Below are 20,136 nucleotides of genomic sequence, written 5' to 3'. Positions count from 1 at the left end.
GTATAAGTTTCAGAGGTACGCAAGATAATGACACCACTGTTTTTTGTTTCCCAGTTATTTACATTTGGGGAATGTTGGAATTTAAAGGGGGAGAAGTGTTGTAATGTGAACATTATAAAGATAAGTTAATACAAATTAGGATAATGGTAATTTAGCAATTCTGTAGCTACACGGCTACGGAAAGCTGTTTGGAAAGAGAGGTTGCTTCCGGGTTGCGAGGTTTTACTTCCGGTCTTTTCTACCGCAGTGCATGGCGGGAGAGCCACACACATGCACACTGGGCAGAAGGAATGGAACTAAAACCCCGCAACCCGGAAACAATCTCTCTTTACAAACAGCTTTCAGTAGCTGGAGTATTGCTATATTACCATTATCCTAATTAGTATTACTTATTTTTATAATGCTCACATTACAACAGTATTTGTGTATTTATTTATTTTTCATTTTTTTCGGGACCTACTGGGAAAATCTTAAAGATCGACTGGTCGATCGTGATCGATTGGTTGGCGATCACTATGGTAGCAGAATGGATGCGAGGGTTTGTATTGATGTGCAATAGACCATGTTTCTTTGTGGGGCCTTGGCTTAGTAATTGGGGACCACAAGGAGAAGCATCAGTCACTATATCTCAGGATTGGTAGATCTGAGAGTTAATGGAGTCTGGCAGAAATGGGAAAGCATATATTCATGCAGTTGCTGGCAAAGATGGGTTTTCTGCTGACCAGCGTTTCTTTCCTGCATCAGTCATGTTCCCATGTATATACCATTTGTTCCTTCCACTTTCTGATCAGGCACCTTCTTCTCAGATGTTCCTTCAGAACTGAAGATGGCTTGCTTCCTGTCAGGTTTTGTGGGTTCTGAGCTGACTGGTAAGGCCACAGATTCTTCCACATTTGAAGGAAGAGTGGGTAGTTTTTGAGCTGGTGCTCTCCTTCTACCACTTAGCCAGAGCTTTGTGTTTCTAATGCATGGAATTGAGGTTCTCAGTAACATCCTAATCTTGAGTGCTCATGGGTCAGTTATCCCCAGGAAACAGTGGAGGTGATGCATTTCTTTTAGGATACTCTGAGAATATCATTGGACAATCTTCCCTGTCTACCTGGTAATCCCTTAATGTAACAGAGCATCTGCTTTGGAAGACTGGCGTTAGGCATGTGAAGGACGTGGCCTGCCCGCCATACCCAACTGAGTGCAACTAAGACCTCAGTGCTGGGGAGACGGACACGATATTCTGTGATACCCTGTGATGGTGAAGGATTTTGAAAAGGCAACATTGGCGATATCTTTCTGGTGCCTTGAGATGCTTGCTGCAGGTAGTCCAGGTCTCAGAATCATACAGGGATATAGGGTTAGTCAGTTGATGGCTTAAATTGTTTTGCATTACCTTTATTGTTTTAAAAAATTATCCCAAATGTTACTATGATTTGGATAAATAATCTTAATATTAGTCTTAAAGTTGAGCAAAAGCAGTCACAGAAATTGGTACCAAGTCCATGGAGTACTTTTTATGATGATCATTAAAAAAAACATTTGAAGTGTGAATGAACAAGATGAAATCTGCAGATGCTGGAAATCCAAGCAACACGCACAAAATACTGGAGGAACTCAGCAGGCCAGGCAGCACCTAATGGAAAAGAATAAACACAGACCGAGACCCTTCATCAGGACTGCAAAGGAATCAGGTGTGCAGTTTAACAGCGAGTGATCATTTTAGTCACTTTTCTTGTGATCAGAAAACCCTGTTGGACATTGGTGGTGTGGAATGTTGCAAGTCCAATTCATTGGTTTATTGGCGGATGGTGGTGGAACTGCATGGCCGTGGTCATAGCGAGGACTAGGCCTTAAGCCGCAGTGTTTCCTCTTTGCAGCTGCCTAGGGGGAGGTGTCAGAGTCGGGGACTCCTCCAGAGGCCAGGGGCAGTGTGGCACGGCATCCATGCTGGAGTCCGTGCTGCCCCCAGTGTTGGCTTGGCAGAAATCAAGATGTATTGTGCTCAACTGCAGACTGCTTCAATATTGCTGGATTCAGGGATCTGGACTACGTATTTTTTGTGTGACTGTATTTTACTGCTGTGTAACATATGCTTGTGATCTTATATGTGCTTGATATCTTATATATGTTGCTATCTTATATGTGCTACATGTGCCTTGTGCTATGTGTGACTGCTGGTACTGTGCTTAGCACTTTGGCCCAGGAGTATCGCAGTTTCGTTTGGTTGTATTCATGGGTTTTCATGTGTGGTTGAATGATAATTGAACTTGAATTTAACTTTGAACTTAAGGTAATATTAATTGCTGCTCTATGCCTTCAGCTGCCAAGAGCTAAAGGTCTGGGGATCCTTACCCTCACTCCCCTCACCCTACCTTTCACATCCCAAACTCTCTCCTCAAGGGAGCCTTCCCATCTCACTGCCTCCTTTCTGACAGCCTCACTCATTGACCAAACGTTTGATCATCTGGCCTAATATCTTGTGGCCTTAATGTTGACAATGCTGCAAAACACATGTTCAGCTGCTATTGGAAACAGCGACACAGATGGTAGCGCTATAATATAATGGCTCCGTCTGTCCAAGTAGACAATGGATGTCCCCGATTTAGGCGCAGACCTGGGCGATCAATATGGAGATTCTGGGCTGCCCAGACATCAAGATCCCCCTCTCGGCCTCGCGGATGTGGTCCAAAGGAATGCGAAGCAGTACATTTGGCATCAGCTTGGCTGCAGGAGCTGCCGGGCGGTGACGTGATATGTCATCCAACGGCCTTTAGGGACTCCACTCCGGATTTGTGTAGGGTTTACTCCTTAGCTTTCTCTTCTCCCGAAGATACCCACAAGGTAGGGGGATCCGTAACCCTGGATAGGGGCCCATACCAGGTACTGTCAGCTGAGCCCGGGACTCGTGTAAGGCAGGGTCGTCACGCCCTGTAATAGTGACATATGGAGCCACTACCCACTACCCAAATGATGGCAGTAGATGGTAGCACTACTGCCTCTCAATTCCAGTGACCTGGGTTCAATCCCAATATCTGGTGCTGTACGCGTGGAGTTTATGCATTCAACCTGTGACTGCATGGCTTTCCTCTGAGTGCTTCATTTTCATCCTTCATCTCAGAGGAAAGCCTCTGATGAAACAACTTGTATAGGTTGGTAGGTTAATTGCACTTATTGTATAGGTGAGTGGTGGAATCTGGGGTGAGCTGATGAGAAGATGGGAGCAATAAAACAGAACTATCATGGGATTAGTATAACTGAATGCTTTTGCCTGGTATGGATTTGGTGGGCAGAAAGATCTGTGTTCATGCTATATGACTTTAGGAGTCTGTGCTTTCAGTGTGCTGTGCATAATATATATCTAATTAATACAAACTGGGCATCATTTCTGGAAGTTGGTTCCATTGAGAGTGAATTATGAGCGTAACTGTGTGTGTCATTTATTGGAAATGACAGAAAAAGAAATTTTATCTCAAAGGTGGAATGCTGCTCCAGAACAACGTTGAGCAAGGTTGCAATGAACTTCATGGTCAGTAGACCATCGAGTGCGTTGAATAGCTACTTGATTGAGTTATGAGATGGTGTGACAGTGGAGCCCAGGAGGAGTAGGCACCTTCAGTGTAGCATAAAGTGTACCTCAGACACGTGGAGGTAGCTCAGTCTGTGAAATGGAATGAGCTTATGTAGATTGCCATTTCATTGGCCATCAAACATAGTAAATCAAGGTAACTGGGCTTGCTGTGTTCTCTAGAAGTTTCGCCACTCATCCGAGAGGCTTCTTCAGTTCTAATCCAAGGTGGGTAGTTTTCCGGTTTATAAACTCTGAGTTTTTTAAGGGTGTAGCCATGAGAGTTGTCAAGAGTCGTAGAGGTTATGAGAAGGTCATTAGTCTTATCTTTGCATGAAAGGAGGTGTGAACTGTTGTAGAGATGCCGGAGTACAGATGTTAGCACTGCATTGTAAGCAGCTGATAGGTGGTGTCGTATCCACCCCCTTCTGTTCAGGGATGGGTTTTCCAGTTTGACAAAGATGGCTTCTTTATCCCCTCTTTCAAACCACCTGTCCTCCCTGTCCAAAATGTGCACATTGTTATCATCAAAGGGGTGTCCCTTGTCCTTTATGTGTAGATATATAGCCAGATCTCGAACCTGAGGTGTTAGCCTTCCTATCTTGAGCCATCCATTTGTGAAGTGGTTGTTCTGTCTCACCGATATACAGATCTTTGTGGTTCTTATTGCACCTATCAGCTACTTATAATGCAGTGCTAACATCTCTACCCTGACGTCTCCCACAACGGTTCACACAGTTCATGCAAAGGTAAGACTAATGACTCTCATTCCCTCAATGATGCTCATGTGATTGCTATATCTTTAACCAACTCACAGAATTTATAAACCAGATTAGAATTGAAGAAACCTCTTGGATGAGTGTTGAAATGTATTCTAGACAACACAGCAAGTCTGGTTGCCTTGATTTACTACTGCTTGATATACAATGACCAGGATGACTGAGAGCCTTCATAGATGCTTTTCACTGGCTCTTTACCATGTTACTGTGATAAAATAGTTCCATTTGTGCAAGAAATAAATGGGGTTTGAAGACCACATTTGATGTGTGTGGACTGAATTGAGGTTCGATTGTATGTTTGGTAAATATGAATCCAACGATATAACAGAACTGTTTATGGTAAAATAAATAATTCAATCTAAAATCCTCTGTTTCTGTAACTCTCCAGTACAACAAGTGTATCTTTTGTCAGGAGTACAGCAGTGAGTGCTATACTCAATGCCCTGCTGTGTGACTCTTGGCAAGGCAGTCTCTCCATGGGATGTTGAGACAGAGTGAGATAGGAGGGGGAGAGGGTGTGCTGGTGGGGGGAGTTGAATGGGAAGTTGACAGATGGATTCATTCTTCTGCCATTAGTGAAGGAGGTGGCTATAAGTGGGTCCAGAGAGTTTGTTTCTCAAGTCTAGAAATCCCTCTAAATAACTCCCACAAAAACAGATCCCAGTTTTAACCCAGACAAGAGCAACATTGCAGTCATTTCTGCCTCTGTTATATTTATTTCTATTGCTTCTCCTGGCAACACATTCCTGACACCCACTTCCACTCTGTTAAAACAACCAATCTGCCATCAAATTTCAGAAAAAAAGTAGTTCTTCACATACATGATTGAGAGCTTCCTTCTGTTTTCTGGCATAGAAGGAAGAAATGATTTATTCATTTTTCTTCCTTTCTCACCAAACAATTTTAGGAACTGTAGAGCAGGAATTTAAGAAAAACTGTGTGACATCTGTTGGTTTCTTCAGTTCTGGATGTGCCTCTTGAGCCCCTTAATCAAATGTCTACTGACCACTGGATTTAATTATTATAAAGGTGTTTCCGGCAATCTGTTGTGAAAGGTTACTTGTAGTGCAATAAAAATTCTGTCTCCTCATTTTTAAGACTGCAAACTTGACAACATAATTAGGCAAGCAACATAATGGGCTGGGGTCAGTTGGTCAGCTCAATAATTGTGGAAGAGCTAAAGGCAAATCAAAACCAAACAGGATCAGAATTTCATTTGAGTGGTGATATGTGTTTGCAGTTGGCCTTAAATTATCTGTGGATCTAATATTTGTTTCACTAAGTTGTTATTGACAGTTGTATGATTACGGAAACCAGGCAATAGAATCAAAGCAAGACAGGGTATAAGAGACACTTAGAGAGCTTTCTGAGATGTGGAGTTGGACAGCATAAATGCAGGTTTATTTTACTGGACTTTAATTTACACTACAGCAAAGATTAACCTCTCTTCAAAGATTTAGCACAGGAAAAATCTGTCCATAGTTTGAATTTGAAATGCCAAGTTCTAAGTACATTTTCGCGAGCTGCACCCTCTCAATAATTTATTTGTGGTCTGTGTTTGCTCTTTGCTGAGGCAATATTTTATGCTGGAGGTGATCAATAGCTTCAGTGTGCCTTGGGGGTTGGGGTATGACATGACTAATTGTACAGAAGACAAGAGTGATGAGAGTGTGCATTGGTGCATAGTGCTGTGTTGTAATTGGATTACAGGTAATAATCTTTTTAAAATGTGCTAGGATTTGGGTTTGGGATGGGTGGGATTACTATTTGTCATTGAGAACACTGGGTTTATTTGACACAATGCAAGTTAGGAAATGCAGTTACATTGGCAAATTGCTGGCCTAATGTTTTAAGTTGCAGAGATCTGAGGCCACTGGTCAGAGATTAATCAGTTTTAACTACCGAAATGGCTAAACAGGATGAACACTCGTGTGATTGGGCAGCAATTGGGAAATAAATAGACAGTGACAACCGCAGGGGACAATTAACCAAAATAGATGTTTGATGACTTGGAGAAAGCAGTAAAAAAACCAGAGATATAAGAGATAGCAAATGAGATAGCAAATGTTTTGCTTGTTTGGATGGCATGATGTGAGGTAGCTGGTATCAATGGCTGTTTCTTATGTTGGCCAGTTATTCTTTTCATGGGATCCTATAATCACTTGTGGTGCCAACCAAAGCCATTGCTTTTATTGCTGTTGGACGAACCTGAAATTGGTTACTCCATCTGCTGATTTATGGGACATTATCCCCAGAATTTATTACCCAAACTCCAGTGTATTATCTGCAGATGGATCGCTTCACCATGTGATTGAAAAATCCTTAATTCTCCTTGAGATCCAAAGTAAAATCCATAATATTTTCTGTATTTAATTATTGTCTGCAGGGTTAAGGCAGGTGCTGTGTACAAAGTTGGTATTGTATTATAACTGTGGCTTTTGTATTATAGACATATCTTAAGAGATGGATGCTTCACAGCATTATAAAGGCAAGATACAGTGACATCCCTATCACTGGCAGATGAACAGTGGAAATACTGTGCCAGCCTGTGCACATTGTACATGATGGGCAAACCCACTGCTTTATTCCCAGTTACTAGCTGGCTTTGGTGAAAAATTCCATGCATAAATTATTATTGATTGTTTACACGGCTGCATACAAAAGTAATTATTTTACTAGGCTATCCTGACAGAAGCAGCAATATTTTTTTGTTTTACCGAATAATTTTTTCGCTTGTAGCTGTATCTGTACTTCCTTTTGATGCCAACAGCACTTATCTACTTTCACAGGTGGGAACATGTTGAGTTGAAACTGTCTGAAGGGCAGCAAGTTGTTCTGCAAGCTGTTGAGTCGAGGAATTGTCCCTCAATGTTGTACCAACCATGCTGCTATTTCTGGAAGGGGCCCATTTATTTGAATGGAGCTGCTGAGATAGTTTTAGTAGTAGGATTAGGTAAGATGTCTGATTTTTATTTCACGTGATTGGTAAACTTCGGATATGTGAAATACTGGGCTTGCTTTCCCTGGAGTGAGGGGGAGTTCAGGGGTGAACTGATGGAACTATAGTGCATAAGCTTATGAGAAGTGTAGATAGTCAAAATATTTTTCCATGGTAGGGGCATCAACAACAAGAAGGCATAGATTTTAGGTGAGAGATAGTTGTTGTCCAGGGGATACAAGGGGAGGTTACTAACCCAGAAAGTGTTTGCTATCTGGAGAAGATGTGGAATTACATACAATTACTGTACAATGTTCAAGTGGTGCTTAGCCCGACATTGAATAGTTAAAGCATACAAGGATGTAACAGGATGCAGGGCACTGCTGACTCTATGATGTTACGTTCATAATTAATTCTGAGCAGTTTTGTGCTTTGAATAAGTTAATCCTTTTTATAGTTTTCTTGATTTTTGCCAATGTTCCTGATCATCTGGGACATTTGAAAGCAGTGAAAATGTTTCTGGCACCAACAGCTGTCAGAATGCCAGCATCGTCCCTTTGCCACTATGTGCACTGGGCTGTCTTCTGGTTGTGAAGCTGTAGTGCTGCTGAGTTGCCTCTGAGGTGGTTGTGGTAATAGTTGGGACCCAGATTTGCATGGTCTCTCGGCAGGGTCTATGGGCTGAACTACTGAATAATGATATGTGTGCATTTCTGCAACACTTACATTATCAATGGTTTTCCATTACGGCTGTAAACCAAATTAGTCCATAATTTCCAGTGAAATGTCAGCATATAAATAAATTATGTTGTGAAATGAAGACTGATTGGATCTATTTTTTCTCCTGACACTGCGCCAGCATTTTACTAAAATTGATTTGCATTATATGACTGTACGACAGAATGAGATGACGTTGATTGTTCCATTTAGCTAGAGAATAGAGTTTTTTTCTAACACTTCTCTTTTCTCAAGAAAATTCCACATGTATTACTTAAAAATACATTTAATCAACTTAAGTACTTACAATAAATTGGATTAAAGTAAGTAAATTTAAGTTACAATATGCAGCTCCCTAAATATTGACTTACCTATCTTGAGGGAGCTGTCATCCAACCAGGGGTTCTCTTGAGCTGTCCAGTGATGGGAGAAGACTAATGTACTCACCTAGCATTGCATAGTTACTGGACAAGCCCCTAAAGCATGACCAGCACACCGTGGTGTGGTTCCTGAAAGCAAAAACTGACCCAACTCACACTGCTCTTTGGGCATTTGAGCTGCAGATGTGCTTGCCCTGTCTGGCACTGCATTTGGTAGATAAGAAAGCTCTTATTGGTAAAGGGTGCAGTTTTAACAGCTCTGCCTCTGCTACATTTACATGGCCAGGAAGGGGTGTTTTGGTATCTCTAATCTTGGAGTTAGTGAGGTTTATTCCCACTAATAGAATAGTTGGGTTGCATTCCTACTAACTCCATGGTTGAAGCTAACAAAGTAAGACAACGGACAGTGTTCCTATTCAAACTCCTAAATGAGAGTAAGAAGCTGTACCATTTCAGAAAAGTTGGGAGTCAGCGAGTGGGATTGTCTAGGATCTGGCCCATCATTTGAACTTACCACCCATCATCTCCATCTGTCTGCATTAACCAGTTCCACACATGAAGATTCAATTGAGCTGTGAATCTTCACCCATAAAGAGTATTTTGAGCAATTTGGGTCCCAAAACGAAGGAAATATATGTTGATCTTGGGGAAGTCCAGTGAACATTCACGTGTATGATCCTAGGAATGAATGGCTTAGCACATGAGTAATATTTGGGCCTGTACTCAGTGGAATTCAGAGGGACTAGGAGGTATCTCATTGAAACCTACCAGATACTATAAGACTTAGAAAGAATGGATGTGGAGACAATATTGCTATTAGTAGGAGATTCTCAGATCTTAGGGCACAGCGTTAGAATAAAGGGGCATCTCTTTAAAACTGAGATGAGGAGCAATTTCTTCAGCCATAGGATGGTGCATCTGTGGAATTTGTTGCTGCAGAAGGCTATGGAGGCCAAATCATTGGGTGTGTTTAAGTGAAAGATTGACAGGTTCTTGATCAGTATGGGAATTATGGAGAGAAGGCAGGAGAATGGGGTTTAAAGAAAATCAGCCATGATTGAATTGTGGAACACCCTCAATGAACGGAATGAGCTAGTTCTGCTCCTATATCTGATGGTTTTATGAGGCTGTGCATTGTCAGTGCCCTCAGCAGGCAGATCCTGAGACCCAACAATCAGAACCTGCTGACAGCAGCTTACATTTGTTGCTGTCAAAGGCTCAGGAGCTGCTTATTCATTATAACTAATTAAGTGATAATAATTGAAAACATTAAAATTTTTTAAATTAAAACAGAAATATATTGGAAAACAGCTCAAGGTGTTACTGGTTTACAATGAAGTTAACTAAGTAATCATTACATTCTATTGGGCTTTGAATTCCAGCCTATCCCAATACAAAAATGAAAGGTTGAATGGGAAGACATTCCTCTGAATGTCCCAGCTCTGCTGCTGGCATCTGGTGTTGAGCCATCACCTCTAGCTATCCTCCTCTGGCACTCTGTGCACTTATCAGTTGCTTGGTTTGGAGAACTTCCAGTCTAGTGGTAGATATCTGTGTATGTCTCCAGTGAGTGTCTCAATGTTGCTGGCGTTCAGATGCTCTTGGAGTTTCCTCTTTTAATGGTAGTTCTCGCCATTTTTTACTCATACATAGAATTAACCCTCTAGGCTTTAGCTTTGCATTTATCTAGTTCATCACAAAATAATGCCTTCTCCACATAATGTGGTTCAAAAGTGCTGTTGGTTACTCTCCTGTAATATGCAATTCTGAGGAAATGATATTTAGAAGACAACCTAATATGCATTTTATTAAGTCTTTGAAACCAAATTTACCATTCCAGATAATTATTCACTAACAATGAGTTTTTCTATATTTCATGTACGGTATAAATAAAGAAGAATGAAGAATTACTGCCATTAACATATTGCCTTCTAAAGTGCTTTCTGAATGATGAAATACTTTAGAAGAGTGGTCGCTGTTGCTGCAAAGGGAAGACCTAAATTGCACCTTTATACAGTTGAATCACTTACTTTCATATCTAACCAAGTTGTCTGTAACCATTCTCAGAACTGTTTCTCCACTTTAAGAGAGGATTAAAATCGTTGGCATCTCTAATTTGTCACATCTATTGAGCAGTTTGTCACTTCGTACTAATCAGACACTGGTTTTCACTGTGACAACTTATACACATTGCAAATAAAGGTTTTAATGAGCTAGAGATGCTATTAAACAGAGGATCATATTATAGTTCCCAAAATATCATTTTCATTTATAGAATTCACTGATTGCTATCCAAATGTTATCATGGAAGATTAGAAAGAAGCTTTAAACCTTAATAAAATGAGTTATTATTTTAAAGCTTTCTTCTTGGTGATTGGCATCTGTAGATGTATTGTAATTTATCAGGGATTATTAGTTGCTCAGGGGAGAGAACTTATTTGAATTTCTTCGGTTCTGCATATTTTAGTATTTAATTGAGGAGCAGCTGTTGATTATATTTGTGGACAAATTGCTACTGGAATCAGTTCCTACTGCAATTCCTTTGTTGTCAAATATTACTACTCAATGTTTACTTAGCAGCTGAAACAGAACAACGGGCATCCATCTTGTTCTTTGTGGTATTCAGTCACATTTAAGACCATTCCTGCATTCAGCTCCTGTTTTTTCAGAATGGTCTATTTGATGATTTACAGACATAAGAATATCCCACAGACTAAAATAATCAGAATCAGGTTTATTATCACGAACATATGTTGTCAAATTTGTTTCATTTTTTGTGGTAACAGTACAGTACAAGACATAAAGATTACTATTAAATCACAAAATAAACAATTGGTACAAAAGATGACGTGTTTAGGAGCTGTTCACAAGTATGATCACTGTTCTGTCTAATCTGTGTGGGTGCACAGCCGCAGAGTAACTGAAGTGCTCCCGTGCACATAGCCTTTGTTGCTGCACAGCTGGAATAAAGACAGACAAGAAAAGGTTTACAAAATGTGGAAGGTTTTCTTTGTTGTACTGTATTTCATTATACACTTCAATTGATAAATAAAATAAAAAGGATGTAATTTTTCAATTTTCATTCTAAATATTCATAGTATGCATTTACAATAAAAAAAATTTTAAGTGCCACACAGTTTTCAGGCCATGTAAAAATTTCCTGCTTAGAACAATGGTTGGTCGATGCAGCTGTAAAAAAAATTGGAGGGAACATTGAATATGATGGTGGAGAGGAAGAAGCTGTTCTTAAAACATTGAGTGTGGGTTTTCGGGCTCCTGAGCCTCTTTCCCAATGGTAATACTGCAAAGAGGGCATGTCCCACATAGCAAGCATCTTCAATGATGGAAGCTGCTCATACAGGCTGTGATGCAATGTCAGAACTCTCTCAACCATACATCTGTAGAAATTTTCACAAGTCTTTGGGAAATACCAAAACTCCTCAAACTCCGAATGAATGAGACCGGCTGGCATGCCTTCTTCTTGATTGCATCAACGTTTTGGGCCAGGGATAGATCCTCTGAAATGTTGCTGCCCAGCAACTTGAAGCTGTTCACCTTTTCCATCACTGATACCTCAACGAGGATAAGTGTGTGTTCTCCTGACTGTCTTCCTAAAGTCCACAATCAGTTCCTCGATCTTACTAATGTTCAGTAAGAAGTTGCTGTTGCAACACCATTCAATGAGCCAATTTCACTCCTGTACACCTCCTCATCACCATCTGACATTGTGCTAACAACAGTGGTGTCATTGGTGAATTCATGGGTGGCCCTTTATTCAGTACCTCCTGTACCTAATAAAGTGGTCACTGAGTACGTGTTCGTGGTCTTCTGCTGCTGTAGCCCATCCACTTCAAGGTTCAATGTGTTGTGCATTCAGAGATGTTCTTCCGCACACCACTGTTGTAATGTGTGGTTATTGGAGTTCTGTCACCTTACTATCAGTTTGAACCAGTCTGACCATTCTCCTCTGACCTCTCTCATAAACAAGACACCGAAATGCTGCTTGCTGGAAGTTTTAAAAACGCAAACAACAGGAATTCTGCAGATGCTGGAAATTCAAGCTACACACATCAAAGTTGCTGGTGAACGCAGCAGGCCAGGCAGCATCTCTAGGAAGAGGAACAGTCGATGTTTCAGGCCGAGATCCTTCGTCAGGACTAACTGAAGGAAGAGTTAGTAAGAGATTTGAAAGTGGGAGGGGGAGGGGGGAGATCCAAAATGATAGGAGAAGACAGGAGGGGGAGGGATGGAGCCAAGAGCTGGACAGGTGATTGGCAAAGGGGATACGAGAGGATCATGGGACAGGAGGTCCGGGGAGAAAGACAAGTTGGGGGGGGGGAGAACCAGAGGATGGGCAAGGGGTATAGTCAGAGGGACAGAGGAAGAAAAAGGAGAGTGAGAGAAAGAATGTGTGTATAAAAATAAATAACGGATGGGGTACAAGGGGGAGGTGGGGCATTAGAGGAAGTTAGAGAAGTCGATGTTCATGCCATCAGGTTGGAGGCTACCCAGACGGAATATAAGGTGTTGTTCCTCCAACCTGAGTGTGGCTTCATCTTTACAGTAGAGGAGGCCGTGGATAGACATGTCAGAATGGGAATGGGATGTTAAATTAAAATGTGTGGCCACTGGGAGATCCTGCTTTCTCTGGCGGACAGAGCGTATGTGTTCAACTTTGTCTCCAACTTTCACCCTGCCCTCAAGTTTACCTCTCTGGCGCCATGGTTCATGGTAACTTAGATCACACTTCTTCCACATTCTAATGTTTGGTCTGAACAACAACTGAACCTCTTGACAATGCCTGCCTGCGTGCTTTTACGCATTGAGTTGCTGACACATGATTGGCTGATTAGATATTCGCATTAACCAGCAGGTGTACCTGATAAAGTGGCCACTGAGTTTCGGTACATATGTTTATTCCTACAAACAGAAGATCTAGTTGGCTCTCTCTGTCGACTTTGAGTAATTGTCTAATCTGTCTTATGTACTTTTGATGCCATTCAATACAATACAGTGAAAGTATGCTTTACCATACTGAACGATTTTTGTGTATTTTCCAACTTACAGACAAAATTGACCGAAGGAAGTCTGTGAGAATGGAACCCTTTTATTAACTGAAGCAGGCTATACTCAGAAATTGTGGGATGCCTGAAAAAGGAGAGGAAAATTAAGTTATGTTTGCTGGTGGCTGCTGGAAATGCTAAAAAGCTGCAAGAAAATGCTTCAGATCATTTCACATTTTAAGCATCTCCTTTTGCTCTGGGATGTAAGGCTACTCCAGATCTTCTCAATATTGTACCATGTGGTTGATCTTCTGTGGAAATCGAATGAATTATGTGATGTGGTTTTTGTGTTCTGAAAAACCCATAATGAAGGAGCAAAACTAGATCTGATAGGAAAATCAAACACTGAGAATTCATGCCTAGAGGTTTTGATGTTGTGCTGAAGCTATGCATGTATAGCTTTATTGGCTTCAGTTGCCTATGAAGCAAATCAATGTGATACTTCCTCCTCTGGGAGACCACACTTATATCAGATCAGGCTTTGACTCTTGATCCAGGCTCCATTTACGCTCACAGTTGCAATATTGGTGCAAAATTAAATCACCGTAACCCATCACTGCAATTATAATGTTAGTGCCCTGTGAGAGTTATTTATGGAGTTTCCAAGAATGAATAAAGTTCAGGCAAAATAAGATTCATTTGTGGAATATGTACAAGCTGTTATCATCAGGGAGGAGCTACAGGAGCCTGAAGACCTGCACTCTACTTTAGAAGCTGCTTCTTCCCCTCCCCCATCAGATTTCTGAATGAATCCATGAACACTATCTTGTTATTCCTGTTGTTGTGCACTACTTGTTATTGTAATTTGTAGTCACTTGTATTGTGCTGCAGAACATATTGATAAATGGTGATAAATCTGATTCTTATTCTGGAGAAGCAAATATGTGTTTCCAGTTTTGGTGCAAAGTTCAAAGGGTCACCAAAAATGATAAAGAAATAGAAACATAAAAACATTTTGGGAGTTTAGGAGGTGATGGAACCATTGATAATGTGTGAAGTTGGAAGAAAGGCCTGAGGAGGGTTCTACCTCTCAGTACCCACCTATGTTTTAATAGTGCTGATCATCTATGGACAATGATCATCTTTGTATTTCCCCATTACCATACTAAGTGTGCAGAGTTACTGATTTTCAACTGTCAAAGTGATTAATGGCCCATGATGCAATTCCTTCACATAAAACAAACGGCTGAAGTCCGGCATTGCTTATATTTAAAACTAAAGTCATCCATTTTATGGGCAAACACGGGTAGTTGAAAACACAAACTGGATTAAACTTTGGGAATCTTCAAGTCAAGATGAACTGTTCAAACTCTGTCTATCCTGATTTGGAGGCCAATTTAGGAGCTTCCAGCACCTCAAGTCTGCCTTCTGATATAATTGGGGCACAATAAACATCTGAACACCAGCTGTGCAGTGAAAATCGCAAATTCTTTAGCCCAGTTTTCTTTGTAAAACACTCCTTTGTTTCTGATTTCAGACTGCCCATGGTTCTTCAAGCGTGAGGCCAGTGCATGACCAGTGAAGTATCATCAGTCAAGACCACCTATCTTCATGATTCCAGCAGCTTACTGCAAGACTAGTGAGTAGAAGCCCCCATTCCTCAGTTTTACTGATATCTCTTCAACCCTGGTGCATGATCATTAGTCACTGTCTGCACATATGGACGTTGTGAACAACTTAGAAAATGATCCTTTCATGTCTATGTTGGTAAGGAGGAGTAAATCACATAACAGCAAATATTTGCAAGAAGAAAGAAGGATTTATATTGATATAATGTGTTTCATAACCCCAGGGTATCCCAGTGCATTCTATTATTGGTTTTTTCAGGCAGCATGAACTCATGAGCTGCAATGTGACAATGATTGTACAGTCTTCTTTCTCGCAATGTTGGTTGTGGTATAAGTTTTGACTGAATTACTTGCTTCATCCCAGATTGAATCTTTTATGCTTACAACACAGGTTATGGCCCCAAGTTTCTGTAGGGAGGGGCTTGAAACCATGACCATTGGTCCATGGACTTAGAAGATGAGTAAGACCAAATAGTTGATTGTATTGCTAAAAAGCAGTGTTAGGTAACCATTTACGCATCATTTACTGTGTGGTCTCTTTCAGGAACTTCACCAAGCATTCCTATTCCTTAGTGTGTTCCTTGAAGTCACATTTCATCTACTCTGCCAGCCAGGTGGTCGAATGGCTTTTGGGGGAAATCAAGTCCATCCCTTTGATGCTCAGCTCCTCTCTCTCCAGATTGGGAAGCCATAAACAGGGCTGGAATGGCCACCAAAGGTTCTAATATAGGTGGCCAACACTGAACCCAAACCTTAAGTGAGCATCTTGCAGCACTGATTTTGGCATTGTTTGGTCATGGGCTGAGTAGAAATTGAGTTTATTGTTGTATGTTTGCACAGGTGCAATGAGAAACTGGCAGCAGCATCTCAGGCTCATAGCATCATATAAGCAGCATTCATAAGAAAAATACAAACATAAGTTACATACTATTTTAATATGAAAGAACACCAAAAGAGCAAAGTCTATTGTTGTGGAAATGATCAAAGTGATCATAGTGTTTCTACACTGAGGTCGTGATTAAGGTTATGCTGGTTGGTTTAAGAAACAAATGGTTGAAAAGAGGTAGCTGTTTTTGAATCTAGTGGTGTGGGACTTAAGGATTGAACATGGTGGTGTGAGATTTAAGACTGCTGTAATTCCTGCTCACTAGTAGCTACAAGAAGATATCTTAAACCAGATGGCAAGGGATCTTTGACAATGGATGTTGCTGCTTTGAGGCAGAGGCTCCTTTGGATACTCCTGACTGCAGGAAGGGATATGCCCGTGTGGTGTTGTGCAGTGTCCACTACTCTCTGCAGCTTTTTATGTTCCTGCACATTTCAAATGCCATACTAGACCATGATGCAACCAATCAGCATACAGTACATCTGTTCTGTATCCTTGTTAATCTCCCAAGAAAGTAAAGATGCTGGTGTGCCTTCCCTGCTGAGCCTAGCAAAGGTTATCTGATATATTAACACCCAGAAATTTCAAGCTGCTGACTCTCTCCAAACTGATTCCCCCATTGTAGACTAGTGAATGTTTGACCTCCTTCCCCTTCCTGAAGTTACCTATCAGCTCTTTAGTTTTCTTCAGTGTTTAGGTTTGATGACAAATCCTTGAACGTGCTTTAGTCCACCGGCATGAAACAATCCCGAATTTACTCCTCAGCTTCTCTTTTCCAGCACTAGTGTCGCAGTCTTTGGTCTCGGTCTGTACACAGGCAGAAGCAGCACAACCATTGGTTAGATTTACCAGAGTGTGGGTGAGGGATGGAGCTGTAGATAGACATGACGGTGGTATACAGTGGACCAGTGTGTTGGATCCTCTAATGTTGCAGACGATTTGTTGATAGTAATTAGGCTAAGCTGACTAAAATGTCCTACCAAATGTGACAGGCAGCAGGCCACACCGCTTTGTTCTTGGTGATCATAGCACTTAGTCCCATGATGTCTGCCTGAGGTCAGATGTAGACCACTGTCAGGATGCCAGTGATGAATGCCTGAGGTAGATAAAACAGTTGGCATTTCTCTGCCAGGTGTTCCATGCTGGGGGGAGCATGAATTGGGACTTTCACAACCATGTGCATCACACAGAGTTTATGCACATTGCAGAAATTTATTTATGCACATTGCAGAAGTTTATGCAGAAATTGCTGCCTTTTTCCATTGCTCGACTCTTATCTTCTGGTCCACGCTGGTTATTCATAAACCCTCAGGCTAGAGTTTAGTGAGGAGAGCTGTGGGTAGGCCATGTGTCTGTGAAATCAAGGACAAGTTCATCCCTCATGCCACTCTGATATAGCAATCTTGCTCTAGGATTCTCAGTCATGTTTTCTAAAGATGCACATTGGTCAGGCTGATGCTGAGGGTGTGAGGTTCAGGTTTTAGGACCCAATGCTTCAGTTTGACTTGATGACCATTATCAGGGACCCCCACCCCCCCAGGACATGCTGTCTTCTCAGCTACTAGGAAGAGAATACAGGAGCCTCAGGACTCGCATCTTTGATCCTGGAGTTGTGCAGCCCTGGCCTCATCTGATTCTTGTTCTCTCCCTCTCCTTGCCGCTTCCCGACGATGTTTGGCGTCATCTCTTGACCACGCGGCATAATTAGGCTGACCATTTTTTTACCCTAATGCTGGATAGAAGATACGAAATAGTAACACCAAAGGATGCTGATTATTGTTGATGCTCTCCTAAATGGACGTGATATAGTCACCGCTGTCCTTTGACTGCAGCAAAGGGTTTTATGGGTGTCTTGACGTACATCATTACAATAAGATTTAATTATCTCTTATTGATGGGTGGCAGTTTGACCTGTCCCAATCCTGCACATGTTGATGGTGATTAGCGGAATGTGACCCCTCGAAATAGAGCTGCCCTGCCCTTTTGCTCCAGTAGATGTCGCTGCTAAGACTGGCCGTGTGCATGCGTCGGGCTGTCGTGTCCCGATTTCCATGATGGCGGTTTGGCTCTCAGGTTAAAAGGGAGCCTGTTGATTTTGACGAATGAGCAATTTTATACGAATATGTAACCCTGAACTTTGCCTGCATTCTGTAAGTTAGTACATTTTAATTTGATTTAGCCAAAAAAGGTGCCACTGTAATGCACCGTTTGCACTAATTGGATGTCACAAACAGACAAGCAGACAGACAGAGCATGAGAGTTTTAGTATTATATAGACTATAAGCATTAAACAAAGAGATGAGAACTGAATAAATTCATTAGTTCAAAGTAAATTTATTATCAAAGCACCATATGCAACCCTGAGACTCATTTTCTTGTGGGCATACTCAATAAATCTATAGAATAATAACCATCACAGAATCAATGAAGACCACGCAACTTGGATGTTCAAACAGAGTGCAAAAGACAACAAACTTTGCAAGTACAAAAAGAAAGAAAGAATAATAATAAATAAATAAGCAAAAAATATCGAGAACATGAGTGAAGAGTCCTTGAAAGTGAGTCCATTGATTGTGGAAACATTTTAATGATGGAGCAAGAGAAGTTATCCCGTTTGGTTCAAAAGTCTGATGAGGGGTAATATCTGTTCCTGAACCTGGTGATGCGAGTCCTGAGGCTCCTGTATTCTCTTCCTAGTAGCAGCAGTGAGAAGACAGCATGTCCTGGGGGGTGGGGGTCCCTGATAATGGATGCTGTTTTCCTGCGACTGTGCTTCACGTAGATGTGCTCAAGGTGGAGAGAGCTTTACCTTTGATGGACTGGACTGTATCCACTACTTTTTGTAGGATTTTCCGTTCAAGGCCATTGCTGTTTCCATACCTGGTTGTGATGTAGCCAGTCAATGCACTCTCCACTATACAGCTATAGAATTTTGTCGAAGTTTTACTGATTGAAGTTTAACTTCAGGTAATTGGAGCTTAGTGCTGTTAGCTGTGGCTCACCCTCTACTCGATGGGTTCATGCTTGAGTACCGTTCAAGAAGCTTGAGAGAAAAATCCAATCAGTACTGCAAGGTGACGTTGGACTACCAGAGTTGTTATGATAAACTGAAACTGAGACATTGTTTGAAGAAGAAAAACTAAGTTTTCTAGTATTTTGCATGGTGTTTTTCCATCAACCAATGAAATATTTTGTTTTCAATATACATCTCATTGAAATAGTTAGAAACTTTGCAAAAAATGATACTTCTGTGACTAAAGAGGTTACGAGTCATTGGCATCATGTCTCCTAATAATGGCAATCTCCCATAGTTAGGTAGGCTAATTAAATCAAGGCTTGTAGAATATCAAGAACTCAAAATGCTGGGAGTTTTTTAAGAACTTCATTAATTTTTGATCATTCTTTCAAAGAAGGCAAAATAGGAAATTTATGAATTAATCAGAGATGTGAGAATTTTGTGAGGATGCAGTCTTGTAAGGGTCCAAAGTAGGTTCATAAGATCATAAGACCATAAGATATAGGAGCAGAATTAGGCTATTTGGCCCATCGAGTCTTCTCCGACATTTCATTATGGCTGATCCAGTTCTCCTCTCAGCCCCATTCTCCTGCCTTCCCCCGTATCCCTTCATGCCCTGACCAATCAGAATCTATCAACCTCTACCTTGAATATACATAAAGACTTGGCCTCTACAGCTCCCTGTGGCAACGAATCTCACCGATTCACCACTCTCTGGCTAAAGAAGTTCCTCCTCATCTCCATTCTTAAAGGACACCCTTCTTTTTTGAGGCTGTGTCCTCTGATCATAGACTCTCCCACCTTAGGAAACATGCTCTCCACATTCACTTTATCAAGACCTTTCACTGTTGGATATGTTTCAATTAGGTCACCACTCACTCTTCTAAATTCCAGTGAATACAGGCCCAGAGCCATCAGTTGCTCTTCCTATGACAAGCCAATTAGTCCTGGAATTATTTTCGTGAACCTCTCCAGTTTCAGCGCATTCTTTCAAAGATAAGTGGTATGAGAGAGGAGTTGGCTAAAGTAAATTGGAAGGAGCTGCTGGCAGGGATGTCAGCAGAGCAGCAATGGTGTGCATTTCTGGGAAAAATGAGGAAGGTGCAGGACATACATATTCCAAAAATGAAGAAATACTCAAGTGGTAAAATATTACAACCATAGCTGACAAGAGAAGTTAAAGCTATTGTAAAAGCAAAAGAAGGAGCATACAACAAAGCAAAAATTAGTGGG

General features: G+C 41.2%; 1 protein-coding gene across 2 annotated transcripts in view; it reads left to right on the top strand.

Moving 5' to 3' along the window:
• LOC134351697 (contactin-1-like) overlaps window positions 1-20,136 on the top strand; it is a 752,292-nt gene that overhangs the window by 160,000 nt on the left and 572,156 nt on the right. For both annotated transcript variants that reach the window (XM_063058216.1, XM_063058217.1), the window contains exon 2: window positions 14,911-15,012. The gene's annotated coding sequence lies outside the window, so the exon portion shown is untranslated. The remainder of the gene's footprint in view (window positions 1-14,910; window positions 15,013-20,136) is intronic.

The sequence above is a fragment of the Mobula hypostoma genome, chromosome 9, assembly GCF_963921235.1.
Source record: "Mobula hypostoma chromosome 9, sMobHyp1.1, whole genome shotgun sequence".
NCBI classification, from domain to species: domain Eukaryota; kingdom Metazoa; phylum Chordata; class Chondrichthyes; order Myliobatiformes; family Myliobatidae; genus Mobula; species Mobula hypostoma.
The sequence above is the reverse complement of the archived record's forward strand: the minus strand, read 5'-3'. Positions and strand labels throughout refer to the sequence as shown.